Source organism: Akebia trifoliata, chromosome 3 (genome assembly GCF_017979445.1).
Source record: "Akebia trifoliata isolate Shusen 1 chromosome 3, ASM1797944v1, whole genome shotgun sequence".
NCBI lineage: Eukaryota > Viridiplantae > Streptophyta > Magnoliopsida > Ranunculales > Lardizabalaceae > Akebia > Akebia trifoliata.
In genome coordinates, this window is record NC_141377.1 from 9,411,494 (window position 1) to 9,424,402 (window position 12,909).

Sequence of the window (12,909 nt, forward strand, 5' to 3'; positions counted from 1 at the left end):
CTAACTTAGGCATTAAAGGCTCTGTGGAATAGGGAGCAAGGATAATCTCAAGGAGTTGCAGGTCATCTAATTAAAGAAAAGAAGATCTCGAGATAATCACAAAAATCACCTCCACACAAACCATTAGACGTATCAAGCTAGATTAGATGAGAGTATCGTTAGTCCAAGGTATAACCTATCTCTTTAAGGTTGAGTTAGGAATCAACCACGATCGACTTGAATTGCCATTGACAGACCTACTTGTGACACCCAAAGATCAAAGGATCCAATTATTAAGGGTTCGACTCTTGACATAGGAGATCGCCTTAGTTGGACACAACCACCGGTTACATGAATCTATTATACCACCATCATGAATCATATGGCTATCAATGGATATTAATCAAATTCAATGTAGGAATATTGAAATTGGGGATTTTTTTTTTCCGATATTCAATTTCTAATTAAATTCGATAGTATCTGAATCAGATATAACATATATTATATCTAATAAATTTGAATCCAATATTACCGGAGTAGATATCTCAATCCAAATACATATCCAATAAGGATTCGAATATAATTTTTTATCCAAATTCAAATTTGACAGCCAAATTTTTTGAATAATATTTAATAATTCAAATAAACTTTTGAATTGGATTCGGATAATCCACCATCCATTCACAGAAATAATGAGTTGTATTGCCTTACATGAGCTAATACTAGGACTATTGTATAAGAGACGATGGTGCGATCATCACTCCACTGATTTGATAAGATATCCTTGATTAACCCGGGATAAAAATTTTCACATGTCGACCATTTGACCTTTTTGAAAAGAGAAACATTTTCCTTACTAACATAGTAAGATTTTAAGTCTTACAAAAGGTCATTTCGCTCAAATGGATAATCACATCAGCAATCCAACACCACAACCCTCTAAGTTTCTTGAAAAAATTCAAAAAAAAAAAAAAAATTCACTTGATCCAAGGTTCTAAAAATGGAAGGTAATCAAACTTCCACATAACTCCCAAACCTAAAATTGACATCCATCAGTGAAAACTAACTTATTTCGGAATTTATTTTTTTTCAAAGTTCATATAATATTTTCATCTATAACCCCGAAGCACTAGATCCTGTTTTAAGATGCCACAAGGTGAGCCCAACGACACTTAGTGACGGAGAAATCCGTAATAATTTAGTAAGAGTAGTCACTCTTGAAAATCAAGGCGATCTTCACATCTATGTTCGAGCATATAATGAGCGAACTGGTTGGACGGTTCAATCTTCCTCAGTAGGTGAAGATGTATTGGATCTATCTTGCACAAAGGAAATAGAGAGAATCCAACCGCCCATATTAGGGCACTTTCTTTAAAACTAATCTATACCATTGGTTTCGTTTTCAAGAGGCTATAAAATGAAAGGGCGCTCAAGGTTGATGAACTCTATTAGGGTTTCTGATTCAAGGTGTGAAGAATTCTTGATAGAGAAGATGGTTGGTAATGAAGGAAGTATGTTCATGTCTGAGTATTTTTTTGTTCTAGATGGATGGTTTTCCCTTTCAGTTCGGGATGGGTGGTTTGGGAAAAAATCGAATAAGGGGGGAGTAGGCAAAACCACCCAAAAAAAAAAAAAAGTGTAAGTTACTATTTTTGACATTGAAAATATCTTTTTTTTTTTTTTTTTTTTAACATTTTAAGAAGCACCTGAATTTTATTAATAATTGTTAATTTCTTTGTCCCTTCATTTTAATCAGAATTTTTTAATTTGATTTTTTAGTGTTACAACTAATTTCTTTTTTCTCTGTACTAGTTTATCATGTCTATACTCTCATGAATAGATAAAAATGAAAATGTGAGTAAATATTGAAGTTATATATATTTTTTGTTAAATAAAGATTAAGTTAGAGTGATTGTGGATTCTTGCACTTTATATCCTGAAAAGTAGTTGCCAATCCCAAATTTCACTTTATATGTTCTAATTTCTTTTTTATTTATTTTTCGATCTATCGTATTTCACAAGTTTTGATTCAGATTTGTTATTTTGATGTTGCATGAATCTCTAATTTTTGAGATTATTTTGATGATGTAAAAGACTGATTTTGTTAGATTGTTTTGGTAATCACAAATCATATTTTGTTAGGTTGCACTTGAGAATGTTTGTAGGTATTACTAAACTAAGTTGTTGTGCTGACTCTGTGATTTTTTGAATTTGTTATGTTGAGTCTTGGAACCAAGTGACCTTGAAACCCAAAATCTGGACTATTCTACTTGAGAATGTTTTTTGATTTACCCTTCCTTTTGAGGAAAATAATTTTTTGTTTTTTTGTTTTTTAAGATTTGAAAAATTGGGTTGTACATCCGCCGATGTGGGTAGCCTTTACCATGTGTGGTAACAGGTAAGCTCGAAAGTTGTTCCTATGCCTGTCAAGGGAGATGCCAACCGTCTCTTTTTTTTACGAACACTTTGAGGAAAATATTGCTTTGATTTTGGTTTGGGAATTCATTGTTTGTTTTGAGTTGTAAAAAACAGATTCAATGTAGGTTAATTTAGTGGTTAGAAATTGAAATGTTTAAGACTATTTCCAAATTTTACTATGTAAAATAAGCTGATTTTATTGGAAAGGGTGTTACAATTCAAAAAATGTTCAATTATTTGTACTATTTTAGTGGTGAAAAAGCCCAATTTTAAAGTTATGTTGATGACGCCAAAATTGGATAAAATGCTTGTCTCTTCTTTGACCATATCATCTATGGTGTGACGTAGACGTTGCAGTTCGTTAGTGTAAATAACATTTACAAAAGTTGGTTTCCACCGCTTGATACGGGGGTCACCAACATGATATTCATTATTCAAACCCACTTGAAATTGTGGGAAATGTTCATAGATCAATGTCTGCAAATGAAAATACTGACTTGTTATTATATATACATCAAATTAATAACAAAATAAAATCTAATCTACGCAAACCTGTAGCAATGGAAGATATCCAAATATCTGTGTCACATCCTTTCTTGATGCGCACCCCAGTTGTCTATACAAAATCGCCAGTAAAACGGTACCCCAAGAGAAGTCTTTGACGTTCTGAACGTCCCGCAACAATGTAAGGTATCTCGAGAATACCTTCTTCCCGGTTTTATCGGTAAAAATTGTGCATCCCAAAATATATAACAAATATGCTCTAACAATATTGTCTACTTCTTGTGGGGTTGCAGTGTAACTGTACCCCTTAAAATTTTAATTAACCAATTCATAGACACAGTGTGACCCCTATTCAGTTGCATTTCAGCCGCCACCTCTTCCAATTGAACATCCAAAGTCTCGGCAACTAAACGTCTAGCCGCTCCGCCAATTAATGACCTCACAAAAATTGACTCACCAGTAATTGGAATAATCAATATCTGGTCGACGTCATCTGAGGTAATTGTCATCTCACCGAATGGGAGATGAAATGTATTGGTTTCAGGGTGCCATCGCTCAATGAAGGCGGTTAACAATGTCTTATTCAAATATTGGTATTTGAACCTACCAAGATTTAATAGACTAGAAGCTTGAATTTTTTGTTGAAAAGCATGAGTCTCAATTTCAACCTCCCAATCATCCAACTTCTTTGAATGATTAAATATAGTTAACGCATTGCTTTCCTACAAATGATTACATGACGAACATAAGAAAAAATAAATTGCCTAACAATTAATTATATCAATTTGTAAGAATAGTTAATGTACAACTTACTTGTGATTGCCAAATAAAATACGTCTTGTGTGTCTTAAAAGTGCACAGTACTGAAGTATCTATAGGACCTCCAGGAATGTTTTCTTCTTCATGTTCAGAGGTACTAGGTCCGGCGGCAAGAGGGGTTGCACATTTATTTCCCTTGCTTCTAACCATTCTGAGTACAAAAGAGCATAAATAAAATCAGTTTCGTTTAATTCAGAAAATCTTACAATGTTCAGTGAGACTGTTGCTCAAGAAGTAATGTATAATTAAGAGAGCCAAGTATAACTGAAAGGTGATTGACAAAACAGAGTACATTTCCGTACGAAGCTTGTTATGTTGTGTTTCATTCACTACTAACATATGTGTTAGATGAGAATAATCTAGTTAAGTAGTTTGTATAGATGTGTGTATTACCATTAGCCTCAATACAATGAATTTGATTCCAAGGTAAATCCCAAAACAATAACTAAAAAACACAAAACCTTATGACTGTTCTAAACACATTTGTATTACCATCAGCCCCAAAACAATGAATTTGATTCCAAGCTAAATCCCAAACCAAAAACTTAAAAACACAAAGCCTTATAACTATTCTACACACGTTCGTATTACCATTGGCCCCAAAACAATGAATTTGATTCCAAGCTAAACCCCAAACCAATAACTAAAAAGCACAAAACCTTATAAGTGTTCAAGAATGGTTAGAGAAGGAAAATAACTTTTACTTCAAAAAATTTATAGAAGAGAGAACAAGAAGGGTTTCGTCGAAGGCGCAAATGAGAGACGACTCTCTCTGTCTATTGTTTTATCATGGGTTTCAACTTGGTGTGAGAACTGGTCACCGTTGAGGGTTTCCGTTGATGGAGAACTAACCACCGTAATCTTTGGAGGGAGAGAGTTCATGAAAGAAGGCTCTATCGAGGGTTTGGTCGAATGAGTTTCGCTCTGTTTATGTTTCGTTAGGTGAGGGAACATAAATGATAAAAGAGAGGGTGAGCGGGAAATGTTTCCATCATTATATTCGGGTAGTCAACGGATAGATATCCAATCGGATAGTGCTATATCCGAATCCGAATTCGAAAAACAAAATAACAAAATCCGAATTTGAAATCGAACTCGATCGTATATCACTAACCAAATTCGAATTCGAAATTGAAAATTATATTGGATATCAGATAATATCCGATCCGATAAAAAATCCTACCAAATACCATTATCCTCAATCAGTTGAAGTATTACAAAAAAAAACCAATCGAATTTCTTTAATTTTTCAACTCCAAAAATGGTAATCTTCCACCCATTTTACTCTTCACAAATCGAATAAAATGAGGTTTTACTCTGTGCGTGTGTGTGTGTGTGTGTGTGAGAGAGAGATGACATAACTTGGATGCTCGTCAGCTGGAGAAGATAGTGGTTATGGAGCTCGCACAGTCGAAAAAAATAAATAGGGTTTTACTGGGAGAGAGAGAGAAGGAGAAGAAGAGAGAGAGAATATGTACCTGATGCTCGCCGGTCGGACAAGGCACAGTCGAAACTCGAAACCACTTTGATGAAGACATGGTTATGGCTGATTCTGTGTTTTTGGTTGGAGAAGATGAAGTTTAAATGATTAAGTTTTGTTGTATGACATATATCCAACGTCATATATGTATATATAAAAGTTTTGTTATGTAACATGAATACATAATATACGTATTATATAGGAGCAGATATTATTAAATCGGATTTCGACTTTCCATTGACACCCCTATCATATATGAATAGGAGACGACCAAGAACTATTGTCACCCCTAGGGGTGCACATGGTTCGGATTTTTGTAAAATTGGAACAAAATCAAACATAATCGGTTTTAAAAATTTGGAACCGAACCAATCCAATTATCATATAGAATCGAACCAATCCAAATCAACCTTAGTTCGAATCGGTTCTCGATTCTCATACTTTTAAAATAGAAAAACTAGTATTATTTCTTTCAATAGAGGAACTCTTTGGATCAAATCGTAAATAATGCCTATTTTAAAAATGATAATGATTTTATGATTAAATTTTGACTGAAATCTGTATAAATTGAATATTAGAGGAAGCTCAATGAGACTAGAAAAAAAAAAAAATTTTAAAATTGGTATTTTGGATGGATTAGTAAGGAAAGTAATCTATAAATGGTAGATTAATGATTCTAAGTCTAGGTTCGTCTAGTATATTTCATCTAACAAACACGGCATAAAGGTTCTCATAAAAAAATAAGGAATCAAACTTTTTGAATTTCTTTTTCTTTAAATGGGTTGATCCATTTGAGAGTTGAGAGAGAGATTTGTGTACATTTTTTTGAGTTTTTGTTAAAAATTAATCATTCGAAGAAGTTGGATGATTGGAACTTCGAGATTGAGACACCAACTTTTTAACAAAAAGTTCAAGATTAAGGTCTTTTAAACCTTGCTAGGTTCAAATATCATTATTTGAATAAGACACTATTGACCGTTTTCATTGAGAAATGGCAGTCCAAAACGAATACCTTTCATCTCCCATTCGGTGAGATGACTATTACTTTAGATGACGTAGACCAGATATTAGGTATTTCAATTACTGGTCAGTCAATCTTTTTGAGGCCATTATTGGGTGAAGCGGCTAGACATTTAGTGATTGAGACTTTGGATCTTCAACTTGAAGAGGTGGCGGCGGCTGAAATGCACCTTAATAGGAGCCACACTGTTTCTATGAATTGGTTAATTCAGAATTTTAAATGGTATAGTTATACTACAACCCAGCAAGAATTAAACAGTGTGGTCAGAGGATATCTGTTATATGTTTTGGGATGCACAATCTTTGCTGATAAAATCGGGAAAAAGGTATTTGCGAAATACCTTACATTATTACGGGACGTTCAAAACGTCAAGGATTTCTCTTGGGGGACAGCTGTACTTGCGATTTTGTATAGACAACTAGGGTACGCATCAAGAAAAGATGTGACACAAATAGCGGGATATCTTCCATTGCTATAGGTATGCGTAAATTAGATCTTGTTTTGTTATTAATTTGATAACAAATGTAATAACAAGTTTGTATTTTCATTTGTAGGCATGGATTTATGAGCATTTCCCATGATTCCAAGTAGGTTTAAATAACGATTGGAAGGTTGGTGACCCGCGTATGGTAGAAACCAACTTCTGTAAATGTTGTTTCTAGCGACGAACTTCAATTTTTACGTGAGACCATAGATGATATGGTCAAAGAAGAGATATGCGTTGTATCCCATTTTCTATAATATAATGAGCTTGTAATTATGTTTAATCTAATTTATATGCTTGGCAGGTCATCTGGGACCCATATAGGGAGGATAGACAATATATTCCGATTAACCCAGTGACGTTCTATGATGGTTGTATATGGGTAGACAACATCGTTGAACCTTACCATCCGGTAAGGTGTCTTCGACAGTCTGGATACGTCCAAACCATCCCTCCCTACCCGATACGGCCTAGCTACGAACAAAGGGGCCTTAATGCACTCGCGTATCGGGTAGAGTACAAATTTAGGGAGAAACATTGGAAGAATTGGTTCAAGCATGTTTGCAAATTAAAACATTTGGGAGCAAAAGTAATTTCTCTATGGGATGCGGAATTGACTTACCAACGATGATTCACCAACATATCCCATACGATTGTCCAAAACCTGGAGAATCGTTTTGGAATTGTACAACAACGACAAAATCAATCTTCTAGAGCGTCTGTCCCCGAAGACGTCGCTAAATTGGTAATTTCATAGTCTATATATATCTAATTTTACATATTTGAATCAAACTTGTGCCTTATTATTTACTAATTTTTGCAATATTAATTAATACATATGTATATGGGTTAGGTTGAGATGAGAAACAAAATGTTGGGTCTACTAAAGGAATCCATTTCCTTAGGGCCCAACCAAGAAGCAAAAACATTGTTGTTGCGTTATAGGGAAGTGTACAAAATTCTTAATCCACAACAACGGTCTCCATCTCCTCTGCTAGCAGAAGATGAAGCCCAATATGCAATGAACGAAAGAGCCCGAAAAGTGAAGGGGCCTACCCAACCGAGTAGGAAAACTAGGAGGAGTTAGTTAGATTTGTTTTATTTTGCTTAATTTGTATTTTTATATAAATACAATGTCAGAAAGAATGATTCTTCTAACATTGTATAAAATACAATATGATCTCATGTCACAATGATGCTTTTGGGGACATAGAATTTAGTACTTGTATTTTAAATGGATCCTTTATGAGAAATGGGGTGTACAATTTTATTGTAATAAGGTGTACATGTGAATTGTACTGATAGAACTAAGTTGTATTTTTTTTTTGTGTACCGAATGTGAAGATAAATGACGAGTTTCAATTATGATATGTATACATTGGTACTAAATTAAACATTTTAATACTTACCGGTAACGTGCAAGAGGATGAGGGCAATCGTGATGTAAATATTAGTCAAAGAAAAATTGAAGGTGAGTCGCTTTGATTCTTTAATATTTACAATATTGTTTTAAAGTATTTTAGAAATGTATAACTTTTCTTATGTGGTCCTTGTGATATGGAAAGTGAAACGAAAAATCTCAAAAATTTGGGCATCACGACGACTAAGGAGTACCTCAAAGAATGACACGTCATTACGAAAGAAAACATCCCAAAGACAAAATGTGTCATTTCGAACTCGGGCTGCAGCGTTGGGCAGAGTGAAAAGAAATCGACAATACGACAATAAACAAGTAATTGAGTTGTCGTCAGGTAAACAAATATAAAATCTAGTTTACTATGCCTTGTTGAATTATGAAAGGTGGAATCATTCAAATACTCATTGCTTCATATATTAAAGCAAATTATAATGTTCTTGTCATATTGTGTGTAGATTCAGATGTTTGAGATACGCATAACTAGCAGACAAAATACAAGATACTAAGGTATTGTTCTGACATTGCACCGTGACTCTATTGTTTTTATATAATCAATGTTAGTGGAAAAGATTTAAAGAATGATTTTTCTTAGACTCAGATACTCAATCACTCATTGGGTGGTAGTAACAATGACTTTGTTGGGAACTTAGATTTCTGTTTTTTTTCTCTGTGGGTTTGTGAGAATTTTGGGATTTGAGTTGTGTTGAGATCTGTGTTTTGTTGTAATTTATTGAAGATTACTTTTGGGTTTTTAGTAGAGGAGAAGAAAAGTTGAAAAATACTCATTTCTTAATATTTGCTATCAATTAATTGTATCTTAGCTATTACCATCTTTTTTTACAAACTGTGTAGTTGCTCTAATTTTAGTCATTTGTTCATGTTTTAACCATTGAAAAGGAGATTTAGTCATTTGACAAATTCTGAGTTCTCATGTGACATTAGAGGCACTCCATACAAATCAAATAAAGATAATTTGTTTGACTCATAGACATAGGTATTATTACCATACAAAGTGGATTTTGGATCCAATGCTGAAAATCATGTTTTTTGACATCTAAACTATGTGACTAATGAAAATGACAAAGAAAACCTGGTGATTGTGAAAATTGGGATTCTGATTCCATCTTATTCAGATGGTACTATTTGTAGAAGTAGGTTGGACTTGCTCTTTGATTACAATGTATAGAATGGCTATACTGATCAAGGCTCAGTGAATGTAGTACATTTTTCCCCTCCTTAAATCCTTGTGCATCAATTCGCACGTCACACTGTCAAAGGTTACAGATGGTACTGTTTGTGGAAGTAATTTGGAGTGCTGATCCCATCTTATTCACCCTGTAGCTTCTTGATGAGAATAGGTGGTACAACTTCGATGACAGTCAGATTTCATCCATTAACGAGGAAGACGTTAAGTTTGCTACTACTTATGTGTTATTCTACTCATGTGCTTACTAAGTTGTTAAGGAAAGTATTTTTATAATATTATGTTTATAGTGATTGATATTTATTATATTAATTGTATTAATTTTTAAATGCTTAATTGCAGTATGTACCACATGTTTTACACTCAAAATGGCATATATTAGATCGGTATGCGGAGAAATTGCTCGGTGGCGATAGTGTGGATTTATGCCCATCTTCTCACCATCGATGGGGCCTATAAGAATGCACCTGTAAAGACTCAACAGAGTTGTTGTACTGTTCGTGATGAACATTTGTGGATGGTGCTTAATGGTAAGGCTTCCGACTTTTCTTTTTGTAATTACTCTATTTTTGCTATAGCACTAGATTTTATCTATTTATTGTTGTTTTGGGTGGCACTTGCATTTTTTAATATGTGATTCAGTTGTGTATCCCTATATGAGATCCAGTTGTGTATGGCGTATATGATATTTTTCATTGTATAACATCTCATGGTATGGATGTACGGTTACACATTATTAGGGAGAATCTTACCCACGAAATTCGTGTAATATACTTATATCCACGTAAGATATCAATTATTTTGATTTTTGAAACATGTATAATTCTGTTCTATGTTTCAGTGATTTGTTAAGATGCACGTATTTTGCATACAAGTGTATCACATACAAAAAATAATGACATAGGAAGACAATTAAAAACCTTTGAATGGTGTCTTCTAATGAACACTTGACATTTTCAGAATTTACTTCTGATTTGATCTAATGTAAAGAGGCATCTTTTGACATTGATTATAATACTTCTGATCTAATGTCAAAAGGTGCCTTCTGACATTAAAGAATTTATTTCTGATTTAATGTCAGAAGGTGCCTTCTGACATTGAAGAATTTATTTCTAATCTAATGTCAAGAGGCACCTTTTGACATTGACTATAATACTTCTGATCTAATGTCAGAAGGTGCCTTCTAACATTAAAGAATTTACTTCTGATCTAATGTCAAGAGGCACCTTATGACATTGACTATAATATTTCTGATCTAATGTTAAAAGGTGCTTTCTGACATTAAAGAATTTATTTCTGATTTAATGTCAAGAGGCACCTTTTGACATTAACTATAATACTTTTGATCTAATGTCAGAAGGCACCTTATGACATTGACTATAATACTTCTGATCTAATGTCAAAAGGTGCCTTCTAACATTAAAGAATTTATTTCTGATTTAATATCAGAAGGTGCCTTCTGACATTGAAGAATTTACTTCTGATCTAATGTCAAGAGGCACCTTATAACATTGACTATAATACTTCTGATCTAATGTCAGAAGGCACCTTATGACATTGACTATAATACTTCTGATCTAAAGTCAAAAGGTGCCTTCTGACATCTCCCAAAATAGTTCTGATTTAATGTCAAAAGACACCTTATGACATTGAAGAATTTACTTCTGATCTAATGTCAAGAGGTATTTTATGACATTGACTATAATACTTCTAATCTAATATTAAAATGTGTCTTCTGACATCTCTCAAAATACTTCTGATCTAATGTCAAAAAGTGCCTTTTGACATTGCGTAAATTAGTTCTGATCTAATGTCAGAAGGCGTTTTCTGATATTGAATAATTTACTTCTGATCTAATGTCAAAAGGTACCTTCTGACATTGAAGAATTTACTTCTGATCTAATGGCAAGAGGCACCTTATGACATTGATTATAATACTTCTGATCTAATGTCTATATTACTTCTGTCAAAAGGTGCCTTCTGACATTAAATAATTTATTTCTGATTTAATGTCAAAAGGAGCCTTTTGACATTGACTAAAATACTTCTGATCTAATGTCAAATGACGCCTTATAAATTTTTTAAAATTAATAAAATATATATATATATATATATATACACATGACTTAATAATAACATAAAATAGTGTTATTTGACAATTGTTAGAACTTATTCATCTTATTAATTAATAAAGTTATTTTTATAAGTGAACTGACTCATCTTCTGTAATTGTTTGATGCAGATTTGTACTATGTGGATGCTCAACTTTAATTTTCATATATAACTATTGTTTATACTTCTACATGGGATCAAACATGAGTGGATTCATGCACATATAGTTATTTATATTTACTACAATATGCTTATATTACATTTCTTTTGTATGCTTGACTATAATACTTCTAATCAGTTGATGTATTATGTATATACCATTCTGGATTTTATTATACATGTATTATGTTTATCAGGAAAATTTCATATGTCTATATTTAAGAGGAGATGTTGCTGAAATTTTTATAGAATCAGAAGTATTTTATAGGATTATAGATTTTATAAAATTCTATAATTATAAATTTATTATATATATAACAGATGATCTAATGTCGAAAGTCTCTTTCATACATTGACTAAAATACATGACTTGATAAGTACATGAGATAGTGTTATTTGGCAATTGTTAGAACTCACTTATCTTATTAATTAATAAAGTTATTTTTGTAAGTGAACTGATTTATATTCTTTAATTGTTTGATGCAGATTTGTAATATGTAAATGCTCAACTTCAATTTTCATATATAACTATTATTTATACTTCTACGTGGGATCAAACATGAGTGGATTCATGCACATATAGTTGTTTATCTTTGTTATAATGTGCTTATACTACATTTCTTTTGTATGTTTAGATCATCAGAGATAGGTCTTAAGTGCTCTTGATAATATTTATTAATTGATACTTTATAATGATTACTGCCTTTAATGAAGAAAAAAAATATGTAACTTTATTTTATATATGACAGTATTTTTGGGTATCTTTTGGAATGGAGAACATTCTTTGCATATACCTTTGAGGATTACAAGCATTGTCGTTTCTTTATGTGGCATATTTACTTATACGGTTTTAAATTGTACAAGGATTCAACCTGGTTTGAAAGATTATATTTTTAAAAACTCTAAACTAATGTATCATTAGTTTTATGTTAGGCATCATCTTTAAGTAACTTATCTTGAAGTTAATCCAAATAAAATAAGAAGAAAGGAACTCATGTCTCTTTTTCAAATTTGACAATAAAAGTTTGCAGTTATCATATTTTTTGGCAAAAATATTGAAAAATCTTCCAAAGAAATTTTGTAATTATTTTTTTCAATATTTATAGACTACTACAAAACATAGAAGGAAAGTTATGAGATTGAATGTTTAAAGTTATTCAAAATTTAAATATAGACCAACTTTCCCTACTAACGAGTTGGACCTAGATTGTCCCACAAGTTCTTGAAAATTCTCAAATAGCCTATGGGCACACCCACATAAGTTGATGGAAAACACAATTAATTTTTTGTAATAACTAATACCATCTTTAAA

The 12,909-nt window shown here is 32.5% G+C and overlaps 1 long non-coding RNA gene and 1 other non-coding gene across 8 annotated transcripts; one reads left to right on the top strand and one right to left on the bottom strand.

Moving 5' to 3' along the window:
- Positions 1 to 1,171: 1,171 nt before the first annotated feature.
- Positions 1,172 to 12,293, top strand: LOC147405920 (uncharacterized). 7 transcript variants are annotated; one of them, XR_015176144.1, is made up of 6 exons: positions 1,172 to 1,617; positions 7,010 to 8,176; positions 8,271 to 8,456; positions 8,578 to 8,629; positions 9,669 to 9,856; positions 11,569 to 11,775. It is a non-coding gene; the product is annotated as an uncharacterized LOC147405920 (long non-coding RNA). The 7 variants fall into 7 exon arrangements; XR_015176146.1 differs by having other exon boundaries at positions 1,183 to 1,617; positions 7,559 to 8,176; XR_015176148.1 differs by having other exon boundaries at positions 1,222 to 1,617; positions 8,129 to 8,176.
- On the bottom strand, positions 2,320 to 2,444 carry LOC147405921 (U6atac minor spliceosomal RNA). The gene has a single exon (XR_015177134.1). It is a non-coding gene; the product is annotated as a U6atac minor spliceosomal RNA (small nuclear RNA).
- Positions 12,294 to 12,909: the final 616 nt, after the last annotated feature.